The following is a 16,519-nucleotide window of genomic DNA, read 5'->3' as shown; positions in this document are numbered from 1 at the left end:
TCTTTCTTAAAGGAAGACAGAATGAATACCACAGCTGAGTAACTTCAGATATAAAAAGTTCCTTCATTAAATCAGTTGTTCTTTAATTCATAATAGAACTTAAATAACGAATGACTTATAGGCAGCTGTTTCTAATATTGAGTCCCCACCACACATGAAAGGAACATTATTCTTACAGCAGCCTCTCTACCCTTGGGTGTTATCAGCCGAACATGTTTTGAACCCACCTAATGCATTTGAGGTAGCTTGGGTTTATTTTTCTTTCAATAAAATAAATGGTTTCGTAATTAAATTTCTGCACTGACTGTGCTTAATGGCTACATTGACAAGTGCTAATGTATGGGAAGAGAATGAGTTTGAAATGAAACATGCTGTTTTCCAATCTGCAAGCAATTTTGCACTGGGGCAATCAAAATCTTGTGCCAGTGAAACATTTTCATTAATCCGCTAACTTAGTGCACACTGCCCACTCAGCAGCACAAGGACACTTTTTTTTAAAAAACAAAAATATCATGAAGTGAGCCGTTGTTTGAAACCATTTTGTGGTCTCTGGCAGCAGGGCCTGTGGAAATTCGCTGACTTTACACCATGAAATGTTGCAGCTGTCTCAAAAGAGACTGGCTGCTTCAATGTTTGAGTTCTTGGCAATAATTCAGCTTTCAAATCTGTCTCTTTTTTCCCCTTAGCTAAATTTATTTTTGAATAAATCTTCTCATAGAAAATTGAGAGCAGCTATTACATATTTGGACTTCATTTATGAAAACCACTTCAAGTCATCAAGAAGTGCATCAATCCAACTCTAATGTTTACAATACTTTCATGACTGGGAAACTAAACAATACTGTATTTCCCCCATTATCTTAATTTAGGTAGCACTGCATTTAAACACGAATGTGACTTTTTTTTTTTATTGCCAGAAAAACAAACAAACAAAAAAAAACCTGCAGAGATTTGCTTTTGTGTAATTTGCTGGAAGCTCCCTGCTGGATCTGGCCACTAGAGGGTTGACTTCCCAACAGCTGCACTTCGCAGCCAGAATCGCAGTGCTCTTTTGTCAGGGAAAAGACATAGCAAAAAGCAAGATGAGCTGTAACACCTCAGGTAGGCATATAGGATTCCAGCTTACAAAAAAAAAAAAAAAAAATACCCAGAAGCCCAAACTACCCAGGGATTTTTTATTATTATTTTTTTTTTCTAGGTTGTTATAATGTGACATGGGCACCATTATTTTCTCTCCCTGAGGAAAATGTTCTAGAAGTAACCCAGAACAAATTAACGACCAGACAGTCTTTAACAGCTTGTACTTTAAGTCAGTAGGTATCTGGGATCACAGCGTTAAAGAGAATCACACTATTTCCTTCACTGTGTGCTACTTCATTTGGGACAAATCACTGCTCAGTATTTTAGTCCTTTTGCTGTGTGCAGTGCTTGGAATAGGAGAAGTGAAACAAACTAAAATGTTCCTCTTTTGAACAGAATAATGGGGAATGAAATATTGTCCCGGCACAGACTTCTCCCATCCAGTAGGAAATTGGACCTCGGGGGATGGTTCGCTACAAGATGGGACATTGCCAACAAAATGGCAATGTCCCATCTCGTAGCGGTGAGAGGTGTGTGACGAAATGACAAGGATCAACCAATATCAGTGATGTTATAACCTGTAATAGTTATTCTCATAAGGCTGCTCCATCCATGCTAAATAAACAGAATTTTTTTCAGTTGAGAGTTGCAGTTTGTGTCAGAATCCATTAGCCAAGCCCTAAAGCCAGGAGAACATACAATATGGGAACTTACTACATCTTTTCTATTTAAAGGGTGGTTATATTTAAATAGGTTCAGATTGCTTGGTTACTTTTTCATTCCTGTGTCGCCAGCATGGCATCTGTACTGTGGGATTGGGAAGTGGCATGGAGAACAGATTATGGCAGCTGGGTTCTCTGCAGGAGGCACAAGGCAAAATCACAGTCAGAAACCTCTTTCACTCTGAAGTTTTTAGCAGAGATGAGAAGGACAATCCAGAGGACTGTGCAACTTAAATGCAGGGCTACGCAAAATAGGCATTGAAGTAGACTAAGACATCACCTTTTACAGCTAGAGTTCATCTTAGCTACCTGATGAATTCTAAGGTAATTCAAAATGAGTATGTAGCTACTGAAGGATTGATGGATACACAGGTACAGGAGGAATGAAATGTTGATTAAATGCAGCAATATTCTAAGGTGGAACAAACTGTAGGAGGGGACATTTAGAGGGTTGTGGAAGCAGTTTAGCAATCAGACTGCAGACTCCAGCGGGGATGTGAGACACTTACGCCCTCAGTCATCACAGTGGGTGTGCTGTGCCTGGTGCAAGCATGAAGGATATTATGGACTGAGCAGGAACCCCAGAGAAACACCTCTCTGAAGTGTTTGCTGAGACCAAAGGGAATGGACATCCTCTCCTGGAGATGGCAGAAGAAATCAGCATGCGTAATGCAGCAGATACTTTTACCCAACAGTAAATTGCGCAGGCAAAGATATGTGAGGTGTGAAGGACAAGGACATCAGCAGGGCTGAATGGTTGCTCCAGGGAAGAGGAGGGGTGGTGAAGGCCAGAACATGCACCTCTACATGGGCAGTGGAATGTGAAAGGAATTAGGTATTCTCTGCAGGGGAAAGTCTGTTTCCAGATAGAATGGTTCCTGTGCCTGTGACAAAGGAAGACTTGGTCTCTCTTTTTCTATGGCTTAAGAAGAGGAGTTTGGCATACCCATCTTGCTGGTAGAAATATAGCAACTTTCAAGCGTCAGGTTTACTTTAACCCCAAATGACACAGAACATATGTGTTGGTTAGGATATAAAACAAAAGATTTCAACACATCCAGACATCATTAGGAAGGAGTATATTCTTGGCAACAGAGAGTACATCTTGACACTTTGAATTTCTTTGTATACGCAGTTTAGAGTTTTTGTACAACCAATTGTTTCAGGATAATCTCCCTAAGAATTATCAATTAGAAGGAATGCACAAGAGGTCTACAGAAGTATTTTAAGGTGCTGCACATTGAGATTTGTTGACAATGATATTGCCGTTAAGAGACAATGAATTTTGAAATACAGTACATCTGCAGTGGCTGAGACAGAAGCAAAGGATTTCTTTTTAATGACAAAACTTTGATTTTATTGTTCTTAATACTAATGTGATTGTTCTTTCAGACTTCATTTCATGCATCAGAGCACTGCATCTAAGACACAGTGTGAAGAAGCATCTACAGTTACAAAGGGGATTGTGCAAAGGAAGTGCTAATTTCTAACAGTCCAGCTCTTGAACTGGTTGAAAACAAGACTTTGAAACAGTTGTCCAAAAAAACTAAAGTTATCATGTAATAATGCCTGCAGGGTTTCCACAACTGTTGCATAGTTTAGAACAAATTTGGCACTTCTTGAGGTAAGTCCCAGTAAAGAATATAAAGCGATCACATCTGCCAATCTGCATGTCTGAGTGAGTGCTGCAGCATGCTCTGGATTGGGTTTATGCCTCCCTTTAAGATCACAGGCCCCCCAAAAGAAAATTTTATCCATCTAGTATAGCCCTTGGCAATATCCATGTACCACAGCAGACATCTTAAGTAATCTTTATACTGGGTTGGTGTCTCTCCCATGGATATATAATGTACTATAATTATCAACGAATCTTGGACTGACTTCCCAGATTTATGACATCATCTTCTAACACAAAATAGAAGTCCATAACGTGAAAAATATGTTTGCATTGATTGCAAGAAGTTTTACACTTTGGAGATTTTTACACAGGATCTGAAGGATCTGTGGTTATGAACAGTCATGTTTCGCATACTTTTACTCTGCATGTAATAATATTGTATTTTCATAATTAGGCTCCTGAAAATCCCTATATGTACAAGCAGTGTGTCCTCCAACCTTTGTATTTGTATAATAACTTTTGAAGATAACTGTTCCTTTTAGAAATTCATTCTTTGGTAACTCTTGATCCCTTCTGGTTGAAGGAAATAGTTCTTCCTGCTGCAGAGAGAGACTGCATTTTTTTTACTTTCCTCCATTCACACAACCTGGTGAGTCAGACTGATGTACTGATGTTAATCCAACAACAAAGCCAATTAAAGGGTTAAGCCGTAGGTTTTTGTCACATCCAGGAGAGTCCTGTGAGATGCAATGTTGTATGAGTCACCATGCTTTCTCTGTTTAAGTTACCAGAAGTAGACTAGATTTACACTTTTTTTTAAAAGTAGATACCAGCTAGTTTTTTCAGCCTACCAACAAGTCATTGTTTCATAATAATGCAGTATATGGACTGGCAGAATCATAACAGTAGTGTCCCAGATAATGACTTTGTTGATTAGATTTCAGGTCTGTTACAGTACAGTTACATACAGTATCTTTTAAGTTCATTTTCTCCTTTATCACTTTCATAAATCATGGGTTTGGGGGGAGGGTTTATCTCATATATTTTATCACCTGTATGAATTCCCTCATTGACAAAAGGAGGTAGTTTTGCAGAAGCGCCTCTGCAGAAACTTATGGATGGGGTCCTCCAAGTTGCAGGGACAGATTGGGGAAAAGCAGAGATGCTTATTCAAAATCTAAAGAACAGAAGATTGAAATTGGCATCATGGGCTGGAGGCAAGAATTGATCTCTAGATATTGAATGAAGGAGGTATGGGGGGGAGATTGTAAACAGCCCTGAAAATTATTACAGCTGGAGAAACCCAGAGAGGAATGCAAAGACAGAAACAATACAGCTAGTGAGACCCTTAAAACAGCTTCATGAAGTAAGCCTGTCTTTGGCAAAACGATAGGAAAAGACTTTACAACGTTCAAAATACAGAACCTGGGGGCATGGAGGAGTATAGCTGTGTGGGTGCACTATATAAGGCTGTACCCCAGAGAATATCAGACCAATGCAGATATTAAAATATGCAACTATTTACTTTGCTGCCATTTTACTAGCATTTTCTCTGCTCATTTTGAGATCAGACAGTGCTGTTGTCGAGTTACTTTCTTTGTGAAATTTCCTGCTCTCTCATGTCATGTGCCATAGTGGGCACATCACTTCCTAAGAGTCCTCAGAGCACTGCTCAGCGACTGGCTACAAATCAGGGAGTGAGGGGGGGCTCCGGGGTACCACGTGGATGGTAGCCACCAAGACCTGAATATGCAATAGCTACAACGTCAATGAGTGTCTCGTTTCCAAACTGCTGTTACCCAAATAATGTGCCTCAATAGACCAAGCAGCTGTGCTTCCCTTCGGCAGCAGGAAGCTGGCAGCTGAACCTGTTTCTGCCTCCATCTCCCACTCAGGCATATTCTTAATGCAAATTCACTTCATTCGTTTTGGGGTATATCCCACAGAACTGTAATTCCAACCTCCTTAAAATTCAGTTTAGTTCTTGTGTATGGGAACAGTGCAAATGTTATTTTGGGGAGTAGAAAGTGAATTATTTTGCAGGCCTGTCTAAGGATTCCTCCTGAATATGGTTTTCTGTGCAGTTAGATCTGCGTTCAGCAGTGATCACTCATGTAGGCTATGCTATAACTATTTTCTCCACATGTTGAATTTGAATGATGACTTATTATATTTTCATGTATACTCCTCTAGTTCCCAGAGGCCCTAGTCAGGACAAAGTTTAGCAAATGCCATACTAATGCATACAAAGGCAATCCCTTTTTCTGGGTCACAGAAGCGACCAAGAGGGGGAGAAATGAGAGACACCCAGCATAGGTGGTACCATTGCTTACAGATGTTACACACATTCTCATCTTTTCCCTGGCCATGACAGATGCATGAATTTAGTGCCAACTATTCTAATCAGTCCCTTAAGACATCATTACAAGCTCCTACAGTGGCACAGTAAAGCTTTAGCTAATAGATTAATTGTCTCTGAATTGGGAAATCTGTTCCTTTCTACTATGGGAGAGGTTTGGGTTGTAGAGAGAACGAATATCTTTAAGATATCACTATGATAAAATTCACTGCTATTCCTAGAAGAAAAAAGGGAGAACTTTTGGGCACTCACTATTGCCTTCTGGTATGCATACAGCATCACAGAGCCAACAGTGCTACTCTGTCTACTCTCGGGTTTTCTTCAGGTGCGGAAAAATGATACAGAGACAAAAACTGCAGAGTGTTTTGGTTCTTTAGAAATGTATAAAAGCCATAGAAACCATCAGCACTGAAGCAGTGGGCTTGTAGTATCTGAGTAGTTGATTTCTTTCCCCCAGTAGCAAACATGCAGCTCACAAACAAGGGAACTCAGGCTGAAAGACTAAAGGAGAATTAAGTATGAGTGTCCTTCTTCCTTACCAATACAGTGCTATAATTAGGACAGAGCAATAGCACCATCAAGCTCCAGCTGAACAATTACAACCCAGGAAATTCAACCAACAAGTATCGTATTATAAACAGTCGCATCTGTGTGGTAACACATAAGTATGCACCAGTGCCATCTAGCCAATCCCCAGCATATGTCACTTCTAGTGCTAGGCAAACCATGAAACCGTCATTTATCAAATAATGTGTCTTACACACTTGGAGAAATTTGTAGAACCAATTATTTTAAAAATTCTATATTTATCACAAGTTTATTGTAATCAATAAACTGAGAAAAATTAGTAGTGAAATACATTAATTAAATTACATTGGCCATATAAACTGTACAAAGCTAGCTGTTTACCCAAAGGCCCTGTCATCGTCAAAGCTGTCCTGATGTGATGTCCAGAGAAAGTTAGAGAATCCAGCTCTGTGGAATAACATTCAGACACAAAAAACACAGACAGTCAAGGACTTTCCATTGAACTAAGCCAAATATTAAGTACTAAAAAAGCTATTATCTCTAACTAGGGGCACTATGCATTATAAGAAAGCTGCAGTTTCAAAGTTACAAATATGCAGACCTCCATCCAAGCAAGAGTATTTTGTGTGTCTCAGTTTGACAGTAAAGAGAGTTCAATAAAACCAACAGGCTTCCTAGTTTAAAACTTGTGTCACGTCTAATATAATGGCCAGGGTAAAATGAATTGTAGTTAATGAGCCTTGGAGTCTCCCAAAGCAAAACCTAGGATCTGAGCAACCAGAATTTTAGGAAGATTTGCATCAGGACTTTTTGCTTCAGCCTCATTTCTGCACAGAGGGTCATACTATGGCCAGAAAGACAGCACGTAAGAATCACCGGAATTAGGAGAGTTTTTTCTTCCTCCAGCATTACTGGAAGTGGTTTGGGAGCGCTAATGACATCCTCAGCTCATTGCATATAACGGGAAGTCCCTGGGGCTTCAAAGGCACTGGGATTTCACTGGTTGTAAATAACAAGAGATAAGGCAGGAGGAAAGGGGTAATATTTTAATTAGATCAGCTGTCCGAAGTGCAGTTCTCATTGTCACTAGATGGTGCAGCAGAGTAGCTTTACTTTGGATCAAACTAGAACTTTGGAAAATATCATGCTAAGGTGGGGTTTTTGAAGGCAGAGTCCTCCATAAAATAAGTCTTTCTCTCAACACTATTTCTGTTTGCAGTTTGAGCACTATGGTCTTCTCTAACACTATTTGAAGCTGAAAAAAAAAATGAGTGTTGCCTATGAGGACTAGCCTAATATCGCTTAATATGGCTAGCTATGCCATAACCAGAAGCATGTGACATCTTATTTATTTAGAAAAGCCAAGTAGTACAGCTGAGAACAAGAGCCTGAAATGTTACATTCATCAGGGGAAAGGTTGAAGAAAACTTGTGCAGATGATTTGTTGGGTTCTCCAAATGTCACTCTTGAGCTGTATAGAGGGAAGAAAACCAAGGATGATTTTTTGTGATTCAGAATGAAAAGTTTACATGACAGTAACAAGAGATGTCTTTTTCCTCCTGTTCTCTTGTTTCTTCCTTTTCTCTTCATCACCACAGGTGAAATAAAAAGCAAAGGGAGTGATGGAATCCAGTGCTGAGGTGGATCATCTAGCAGTCTTACTCAAACCGCTCCTAATTCATAATATCAAATGACAGGTTTCCTTTGAAGTTCTCCCAGCAGCAGTTTAGTGCCTATCAGCAGTCTATTATCTATCTAAAATCCACAACTGACAATTTCTAGACTGTACTTCATGTACTTATTGGTATACCCCCTTCCACACTATAACAGGATATTTCTTCTGCTGCTTTATACCTAGCAATTTTACAGCTTTAGCAATAAAAGTGTCTTTCTGCTTCAGGAAAAGGCCCATTCTAATATTAAAACGACATTTGATGTGCTCTTGATAAGGGAGGCTCATCAAAACATTCAATATTGGAGTTCAGGTTTGAATCAAAATTATCAGATTGTCCTTATTGACTTGGACTATTGCTTGGGAACTAAATTGTCTAAGTTGGGAATACAGACAATTTGGGGATTTACAAAATATTTTATAGTTTGAGCCTACTGCAACAATAAAAAAGCCTATGCTTTGAAAGGTTAATGGCACATGTTCATCTCAACTATGATTCTGAGAAGAACTTCAAAAGATCATTTTATTTTCACTTTCCAAATAATGAGAAATTTGCAATTTGGAGAAGAGTATAACTGTGTGGCTGTGTACTGAATTGTACTAGGCTAAGATTAAAAATGTGTACTTTAGTTTTTTCCTCTAGGAGGTTTCCTGCCAGCTCTAGGACAGGATACAATTTTGGAAAGAGAGAAAAGTCAGATTCTCCTGCAGTCCATGCAGACATTATTTAAAACCCTTGAGACCAAATAGTAAGAAACAGAAGTAACCAAAATAAGTCTAAGTGCTAGCTCTCAAATTGCTAAGTCTTCATATGGCAGAACTGATTATATGCCATATTTTCATTACCTCAGTATATTCCATAATTTGTTCTGTGAGTTGAGCACGTCAAAAGAAGGATATGGAAATTCACTGATGATGAGATGACTGGCAGCAAGCATGAAGCGTGACTCTCTCAAAGACTTGACGTATCAGCAGAAGGGGTGAAACTTTTGAACTGTGATGACATCAGGGACAATTTGTGTCTTACTGATTATTGACTGAAAAACAAAATAATACCAGAAGACAATTACTCTGGAGCTCATACCTGGGTCAAATATTCTTGTGAACTGTGTGTGTGTGACTGTACAAGTGAACATTGATGCATATTTGGGCATGCAAGAGCATATTCTTTGAGAAAAATTATATCTTGCTTAGAAAATGCAATGCAGTCAGGTATAAATGAAGATGTTAGGGTAGGAAGCAGGGTGACTACACTTTTTCTGTTTGTGTTCTAGAAGAAAAGAATTACATTTTCAGCAACTCTTTTGAGTTCTGTAAAACTACAGAAAGCCAGTTTGTGCTAAGAATAAAATGAGAGAAAGATTCTCAAATTACAATTCCAAATCCATGCCACTAAATCCACACTTATGTAAGCAATTAGGTAATTTTCAAGATTTTTCTCTCTGTGTCTCTGTGTGTATATTTACTATACACACACACATATATAAATATATATATATTAAAATATGTATTCCACTTTGGGGGAAAAGAGAGGAGGACATGGGAGGGCAACTGTTCCATACAACTGGGCATACTGAGCTGAGAGCTGAGTAATGGTGTGTATTTAGTTTTTAGAGTGCAAGTGGGGAGTGAATGCGTTTGGGATAGGAAATACAGTCCTGGCAAACTGAAGAGAATCTGATCTATTTTTTAAGGATTTTGAAAACTTGTTTTATAGACTGTTTTGTCTTTATTTGGATCCAGTTCTGCAGTGGTGAAGTGAGAAGAGGCTGAAAAGATCTGAGGATGATTGTATGTGGGTATTTTGCTCCATGTCATCCTCGTGTGTCATCTTGAAATGTGAAGAGCTTTGGGAAGGCAGCATGAGGAGGAAGGGAGATGCTAAGCTGTGCACCTGGGCTAGGAAGAAGAAATAAGAGTTGTTAGCACATGCTGTAACTGTGTGAGGATAGATGGCATTGGATGAAGGTGGTGTCCTGGACATTTTGGTTGTCTTGCAGGAAGGCTAAACTGTGTGAAAGATTGTGTGCTTGATGTGACCAATTTAAATTTGTGCTTGGGGGACCATTCAGATGTCATTGTGCTCCAGATAATATTATTGAAGGTCTCAGTCATCAGAGAGCAGAGAGACAATGCATATCAAAATGGAAAATTAGTATAGGCATTCACATAATAAAATCCACTAATCCATTCATAACTGCACAACTGCTACATTCTGTTACTGTCTGGAAAACAAGACGCGTATCCCATAAGGCAGTCACAGAGGGCACTATTTTAGAATAAATTCCATCACTTTATATGTTAGAATGCTTAATTATGAGCAACCTTATATTCGAAATGTCACATTTTCTCTCAGGAAATTGAAGGAGACATGTTTAAAAAAAGCAAAGGAAGGAAAAGTTTTTGAGCAATTAGTTCCATTTTACTTAAGATCTTTTAAAATGCAGAATCTTTGCTAATAAATATTATATGTGATCAGTTTTGAAGTGTTTCATTACATTTGTTTATCATTTAAGACACATTCCTCTGCAGTTTAGCCCCAAAGAAATTTTGTTTAGCATGGTGGAAGCTGCTAGAAATGGTACTAAACTTAATACCACATCCACTACAACATCTTGCCATTTCAGAATTGCTCTGGGTTACATGCTTTCAAATTTAAATTTCCAAAGTGAATATAATGTGCACTATTTCTATTGTGAGGCTTTTCCATAGCCTAATAAGTTATGTTAGCCACAAACAGTTTTGCTCATATTCGTCCCTTTCTTAGTGCTGTCTCACTGCTCCCAGGTCTATCCAACATTAACATCATCCTTCCCTTCTGCTTGGGTGGCTGTCCTGGTTTCAGCAGGGATAGAGTTAATTTTCTTCCTAGTAGCTGATACAGTGTTATGTTTTGGATTTAGTGTGAGAATAAAGTTGATAACACACTGATGTTTTCAGTTGTTGTTAGGTACTGTTTATAGTAAATCAAGGACTTTTCAGCTTCTCCTGCCCAGCCAGCAAGAAGGCTGGAGGGGCACAAGATGTTGGGAGGGGACACAGCCAGGACAGCTGACCCAAACTGGCCAAAGGAATATTCCATACCATGTGATGTCATGCCTAGTATATAAACTGGAGGGAAGGCTGACCGCGGGCAGCTGCTCGGGAACTGACTGGGCATCGGTCAGCAAGTGGTGAGCAATTGCATTGTGCATCACTTGTTTTGTATAGTCTAATTCTATTATTATTGTTGTTGTTACTGTTTTCTTCTTTTTCTGTCCTATTAAACTGTCTTTATCTCAATCTGCAAGTTTTACTTTTTTCCGAATCTCTCCCCCATCCCACTGGGTGGGGTGGAGTGAGCGAGTGGCTGCATGGTGCTTAGCTGCCGGCTGAGGTTAAACCACAACAATGGCTCTTCAGAAGTGTGTTTGGATAGCCCTGGTCGCTGGCCCACTTTCACTGATGCCACCAAGGATGAAGTCCTGTTAAATCTGTGAGTGTGTGACCTGCATAAGGAGTCGGGGAGGGCTCCTATGGATTTGGGTGTGTTATAAAGCTTCAGGTCACATGCAGGCTCCATGAAGGGCTGCTTTCTACCCTGGGTCACGCCTATGCTCTGCAGAAGATTGCTTCCCACTTTCTGACCCCTGCCTGTTATGAACCACGACTGATCAGATGAAGGACAACATCCAATACCTGACACACCTGAGAATAATTTTTTTGCTCCTCCTCCAGCTCTGCCCTGCACACCTCTAGCTTTCGTTCGCATTGGGAGGCATTGCGACAATGGCAGTCAATGGCTTCTACTACCACCTGTAACATTTGGAATATTAACAATATTCAGTGTTGCAAGAGATAGTGAAGATGAAAAATTATACATGCTAGAGGTGACCATTAATAGGACTATTATTATTTTTAGGTGTGACTCTTTGGGTTAGGACATTTTATCCCAATATCAATAACTTCTCCTTCCCCAGGACAAAAACTTAATGCTTTTTCTTTCTGAAATAGTCAGTATTTATAATATGTGTACCCTTTATCACAATAATTTATTTTTTTCAGCATTTTATGAAGTGTGATTATTAAATGAAATGGTAAGTCTGGCACTGGCAAGTCTCTTGTGCACTTTTTTTCACATTTCTTTTCTTTTGGCAGGTCCATGAAAAGGGAGTAAGTTTCTGTGGGCTGTACATGTTTTTCCACCCTTTTTCAGGATTTGTCACATCTCCTGGAAGGCCTTATAGCTCACAAAACATGAATTTATATCCCAGCAATTTGCCAAGTCTTGTCAAATCCTAACATTTTTGTTGGCAACTATTTGCATCTCTCGGCTGAAAGGGAGTAACTTAGATCATCCAGTCACAATGCTGTTCTTTGGATACCTTTTGATGGTCAATGTGTTAGTTTTGATACATGGTTTAATCTGTGCTTGCAAGGGGCCGCCCAATATATTTCAAGTCCTCACTCAGTGAATCTTTTGTAAAGTGGACATTCTGCTTCATCAGCTGATTTTCCAGTTTTATACGTCTGCACTTGCAGTCCCACTTCTCTCTGAAGAAAAATGATCTGAGAAAAAAAAAATCTTAAAAATTAAACAGAGGTGATGCTTCTTGCTTCTTTCGGATAGAGTTCCTTTGTTAGGTACAGTTGTAGTGACCTCTACCATACTGTAGGGGAGACTATACAATGGGCCCACTATGGTTGGGGTTTTTTTTTTTGGAAGGTGCTTTTTCATCTTCTTTATTTTTAACTCATGCCTGTCACCTTAGTGGAACAGCCACAAAACTTTGGTTCTTGGGGTGTGGAATAGGAGTCATTTAAACCTTTAGGACAGGAATAAGTTTAAAGACAAGTTATTGCTCATTATAGCTTGTTCAAACAGCTCTGAGTGAGAGAATTTTTGATGGTTTAAATGCCTAAAGAATAAAACAATTCTCATCTTTTGCACTGAAAAAATTAGAGGTGACAAAACCAAGAGGATATGGGATTTCCTCAGGTAGGATCTGTGAAGACAATATTTATTGGTTTTGGTTACTAGCTCCAATAGAAGTAAGAGATTTTAATAATAAGCAGCGCAACAGATGTTAGATCGCTACTTCTAGTCCTGCCATATGCTCTTTGTTATGAGTCATTCTGGATGCCATCCATCCCTGTACCAGTGCTCGCTGGAAGCATCAATCTGTAGCAGGAAGAGTGAACCGAGGCATATGTACAGGAACAGCTGGGGGGTCTGCCTATCTCCTCAGCTAGTTCAGAAGGGGGGAATGCAAGAGCTGGTCTGCATTTACGTCCACCACCATCTATACATGACCTAGGCCATGCGGGTACACAGCAAATGAGGAATCCACTTCTGGCAGTTATTTTTAGTCATTCCTTGTGACATCTCGGGACAGCAGTAGAGTCTGACCTCCCTCTGAAATGAAGCACTCTTTGCCCTTCAGCACAGCGTTGCTTAAATTCGTTTCAAGCATGAATGTATTCACCGGCCTCTGTCCGTGTCATATTTTCAAGGGAAAATTAGGATGGTACACAGTCACACTTAGTCATACAAGGAACCCATGGTTAAATTTGTACCTCAGATGGACTCTGTCCTTTTTTCTTCCTGTTTGAAAGCAAACACCCTGCCTTCTCATGCACTAGTGCAGTCTTGTATATCAGTAGTGTGGGAGAGGAACAGATGCCAGAGGAGCTGGAAGAACAGAAAGGCCAGGCTGCTGCTACCTCTGACAAGAATCACCTCAGGATATCATGGGTAAGGGACAGCAAAACCAACTTTTGCAGGAAGACAGCCATGAGTTTTTCTTTCCATTTGAGGAAAACCTCACTAGCTGTTAAAGACCAAGCTATGTTAAAGACCAAGACTCCCACTTTAAAATTGGGAGTTATTTCAGCAATCAGTCCCTGCCTGATGATAAGTGTAAACATTGAGCTGCCTCTTCTCCTCTGTCTCTGTATCTCTCTTCTTTCCTTAAGCCTCCTCCCACCCCAAGAAAAAAAAAAAAAGTCCATTTTCAGCTGTGGATACATGTGTCTCTAGCTGCTCGGTGAGAATTAGTAATTGAGATATTCATCCAGTCAGAGCAAGCAAATTGGCAAATCGCCGTGCACCTTTGCCGTGCAAGGACAGAGCCAGCCGGGCACGGAGCAGGAGGCGGGCAGCCCCAGTTGTCCCCAGGGTCCCCAGAATTCCAGCAATCCCGGGGTGCCTGAGACTCCAGCATTCCTGGGCACAAGAAGAAGGAAGCCGTGCAACAGAGGAGAAATGGGAAGCAATTTACTTTAAAGGATTTCATGCTTTGCTCCAGAAAACTGGCTAAAATTCTGATCTGCTTTTGAGAGAAAATTTCAAGATGTTGCCATGGTAGCAATATTTTTGATTGCTTAAACTAGCTTCCTGAGGACCCAACTGGCTTTAGTTCCTTGACATATGTCTAAACGTCAATGAAAGTAAGTCATATCTAGCTTTTTTTTGGTGGCAAATCTAATTTTTACTGCCTTGCTCCCCACTGTGCTGGTTGCACCGTGTTGCAATCCAACCCCTCAAGGTGCTGAGTGGTTCTCTCAGCACCTACACATCAGCATGGCCTCTGCGCTCAATCCTGTGCTGTACTTGACTGGATAAGGCCTCTGGTGTTTAAGTACAAGAGTAACACCATCACGTCACAGCACTGCTTACATATTGACATACAGTCCTGGTTCTGAAAGTGTTTCAGAATGATGCAAAGTACCTGTGCACCTTTGGACACCAGAAATGGCTAGGTCCAGAGAAATATTTCTAATGAATTTAATAGAATACATACTATAAGCATGGTGATTATTTTTTTCTTTCTAACAGATTCAGTTGTACCAATTTTATATTAGGTTAGGGAATGTTACACTTTAACAATTCTGTGTGCATGTGTGTATTAGATTTGAAATGTTTATTTTGGTATATGATCCAGAGATTTCACCCTCTGCATCCCTCTCACACTGTGCTGAAGCCAAACAATGAAACTCACTCTTTTAAAGTCACAATCTCCTTAGTATTATTTGCAGCATAGATTTGTAATAGAGGGACATCGTTCTCCTAAACAGTCACCCTTTTTTTTCACAGGCACCAAGTGGGGTATTTTTCAATGAGAGGTACATTTGCAAAAGACCCCTTTGCCAGAAAATGCCTGTCTGTTAAAACAAGGGTTTTTTTCCTATGAATAAGCAGTATTTGGAGGCAATGTTTACCAAGTCCAAGACACATTTTTTTTGGAGAAAGACTATATAATAGCAAATGCATATGGTTGTATTACTGTAAATTAAACTGCCATTTGGGTGAGTTATTGCAAATATGCAATCTAAAGGTAAAAGCTTGTCTGGATGATTATGAATGTATTTATTTACACACCATACTTTTGGTTCTCATTTTGGCAACTGTAGGCTGGACAGTTAATCTGGATATTTCCCACCCTGGCACTGGGACGTGTTCCCTCCTTGTGGCAATAGCACATATGGAATTTTACAAGTCTGCTCTGTCTCTTCACTAATGGGCTTCACCTTTTACCTCTAAGAGCTGAGGATCTTGATTTTAAATCCAGGGTTTACAGGTTCAGACCTTGCAGGCAACCTAGCCAGAGGTGTTCTCATATGGTCCCAAAACCAGTAACAGAAAAGCCAAGTTAAGAATCATGATTTTATCCTTCCACACTGTAATTCTTCTTCCATCTTTACTGGATATCAGTATCTCTTTCCAGTTTTTGTGATAGTTGGTGAATCAAAATAATTCACAAAAAGAAATATGCTATTTCCCAGAGACAGTGGTGTATTTAAGTGTATTTTTATGGTAGATGAGGGTTTGGTGTGTCATCTTTGAAAATATGGGCAAATGAATTATTTCTTTGATCCAAGAAAAACAGCCACAGAAAGAAAAGGATGCAAAATTCAGGGTGTTGCAAGTTCACTCTCAGAGCTAAGCTGTGGGCTCTCTATTTTACTATTGCCAAGAATGCACGCCAAGTCATTGAGGTTGACCACATTTTATTACCTCTGTTTTTGCTATTCTACCTTATTCCTGAGACAAGTGGGAAAATTGTGTCTGAAAACTGTCTTTAAACCCTGGACTTCTAGATTGTACATCTTTAATGAATACTGGACCCGTTCCACTACAGTGCGCTGCTGTCTGGGCCTTGGCTTATTAGATACTGTTTTGAAATCCATAATTATAACCAGGTTTGTGACGGGTCACATGCCTCTGTACACAAAAATTTCTGTCATCCTCATAGAGCTGCTATTTCAGAGGAAATCAATTAATTCAAAACTAGCATTAGAATACTTATAGCTTTACTTGTTTTGGCCTTCTCTACCCAAGGTGTGAAAAATGGCAATTTCTATATTTCTGGGAAATTAATTTTCAAGATTGACTTTGGGCCAGTAACCTGAAGTGCTAACATAGTCCATATGTCTGACTAGTAAAGGTTGACTGAAAAGTATGAAAGTTCTAGTGAAAGTCCATTCTTCCTGCTCCTTTTGGTAAATTGCAGGATTCCATTAAACTGACGATAATCCATGGTTATTCACGTCTGAGCACT

Source organism: Haliaeetus albicilla, chromosome 13 (assembly GCF_947461875.1).
Source record: "Haliaeetus albicilla chromosome 13, bHalAlb1.1, whole genome shotgun sequence".
In the NCBI taxonomy this organism is placed as follows: domain Eukaryota; kingdom Metazoa; phylum Chordata; class Aves; order Accipitriformes; family Accipitridae; genus Haliaeetus; species Haliaeetus albicilla.
This window is presented reverse-complemented; position numbering follows the sequence as displayed.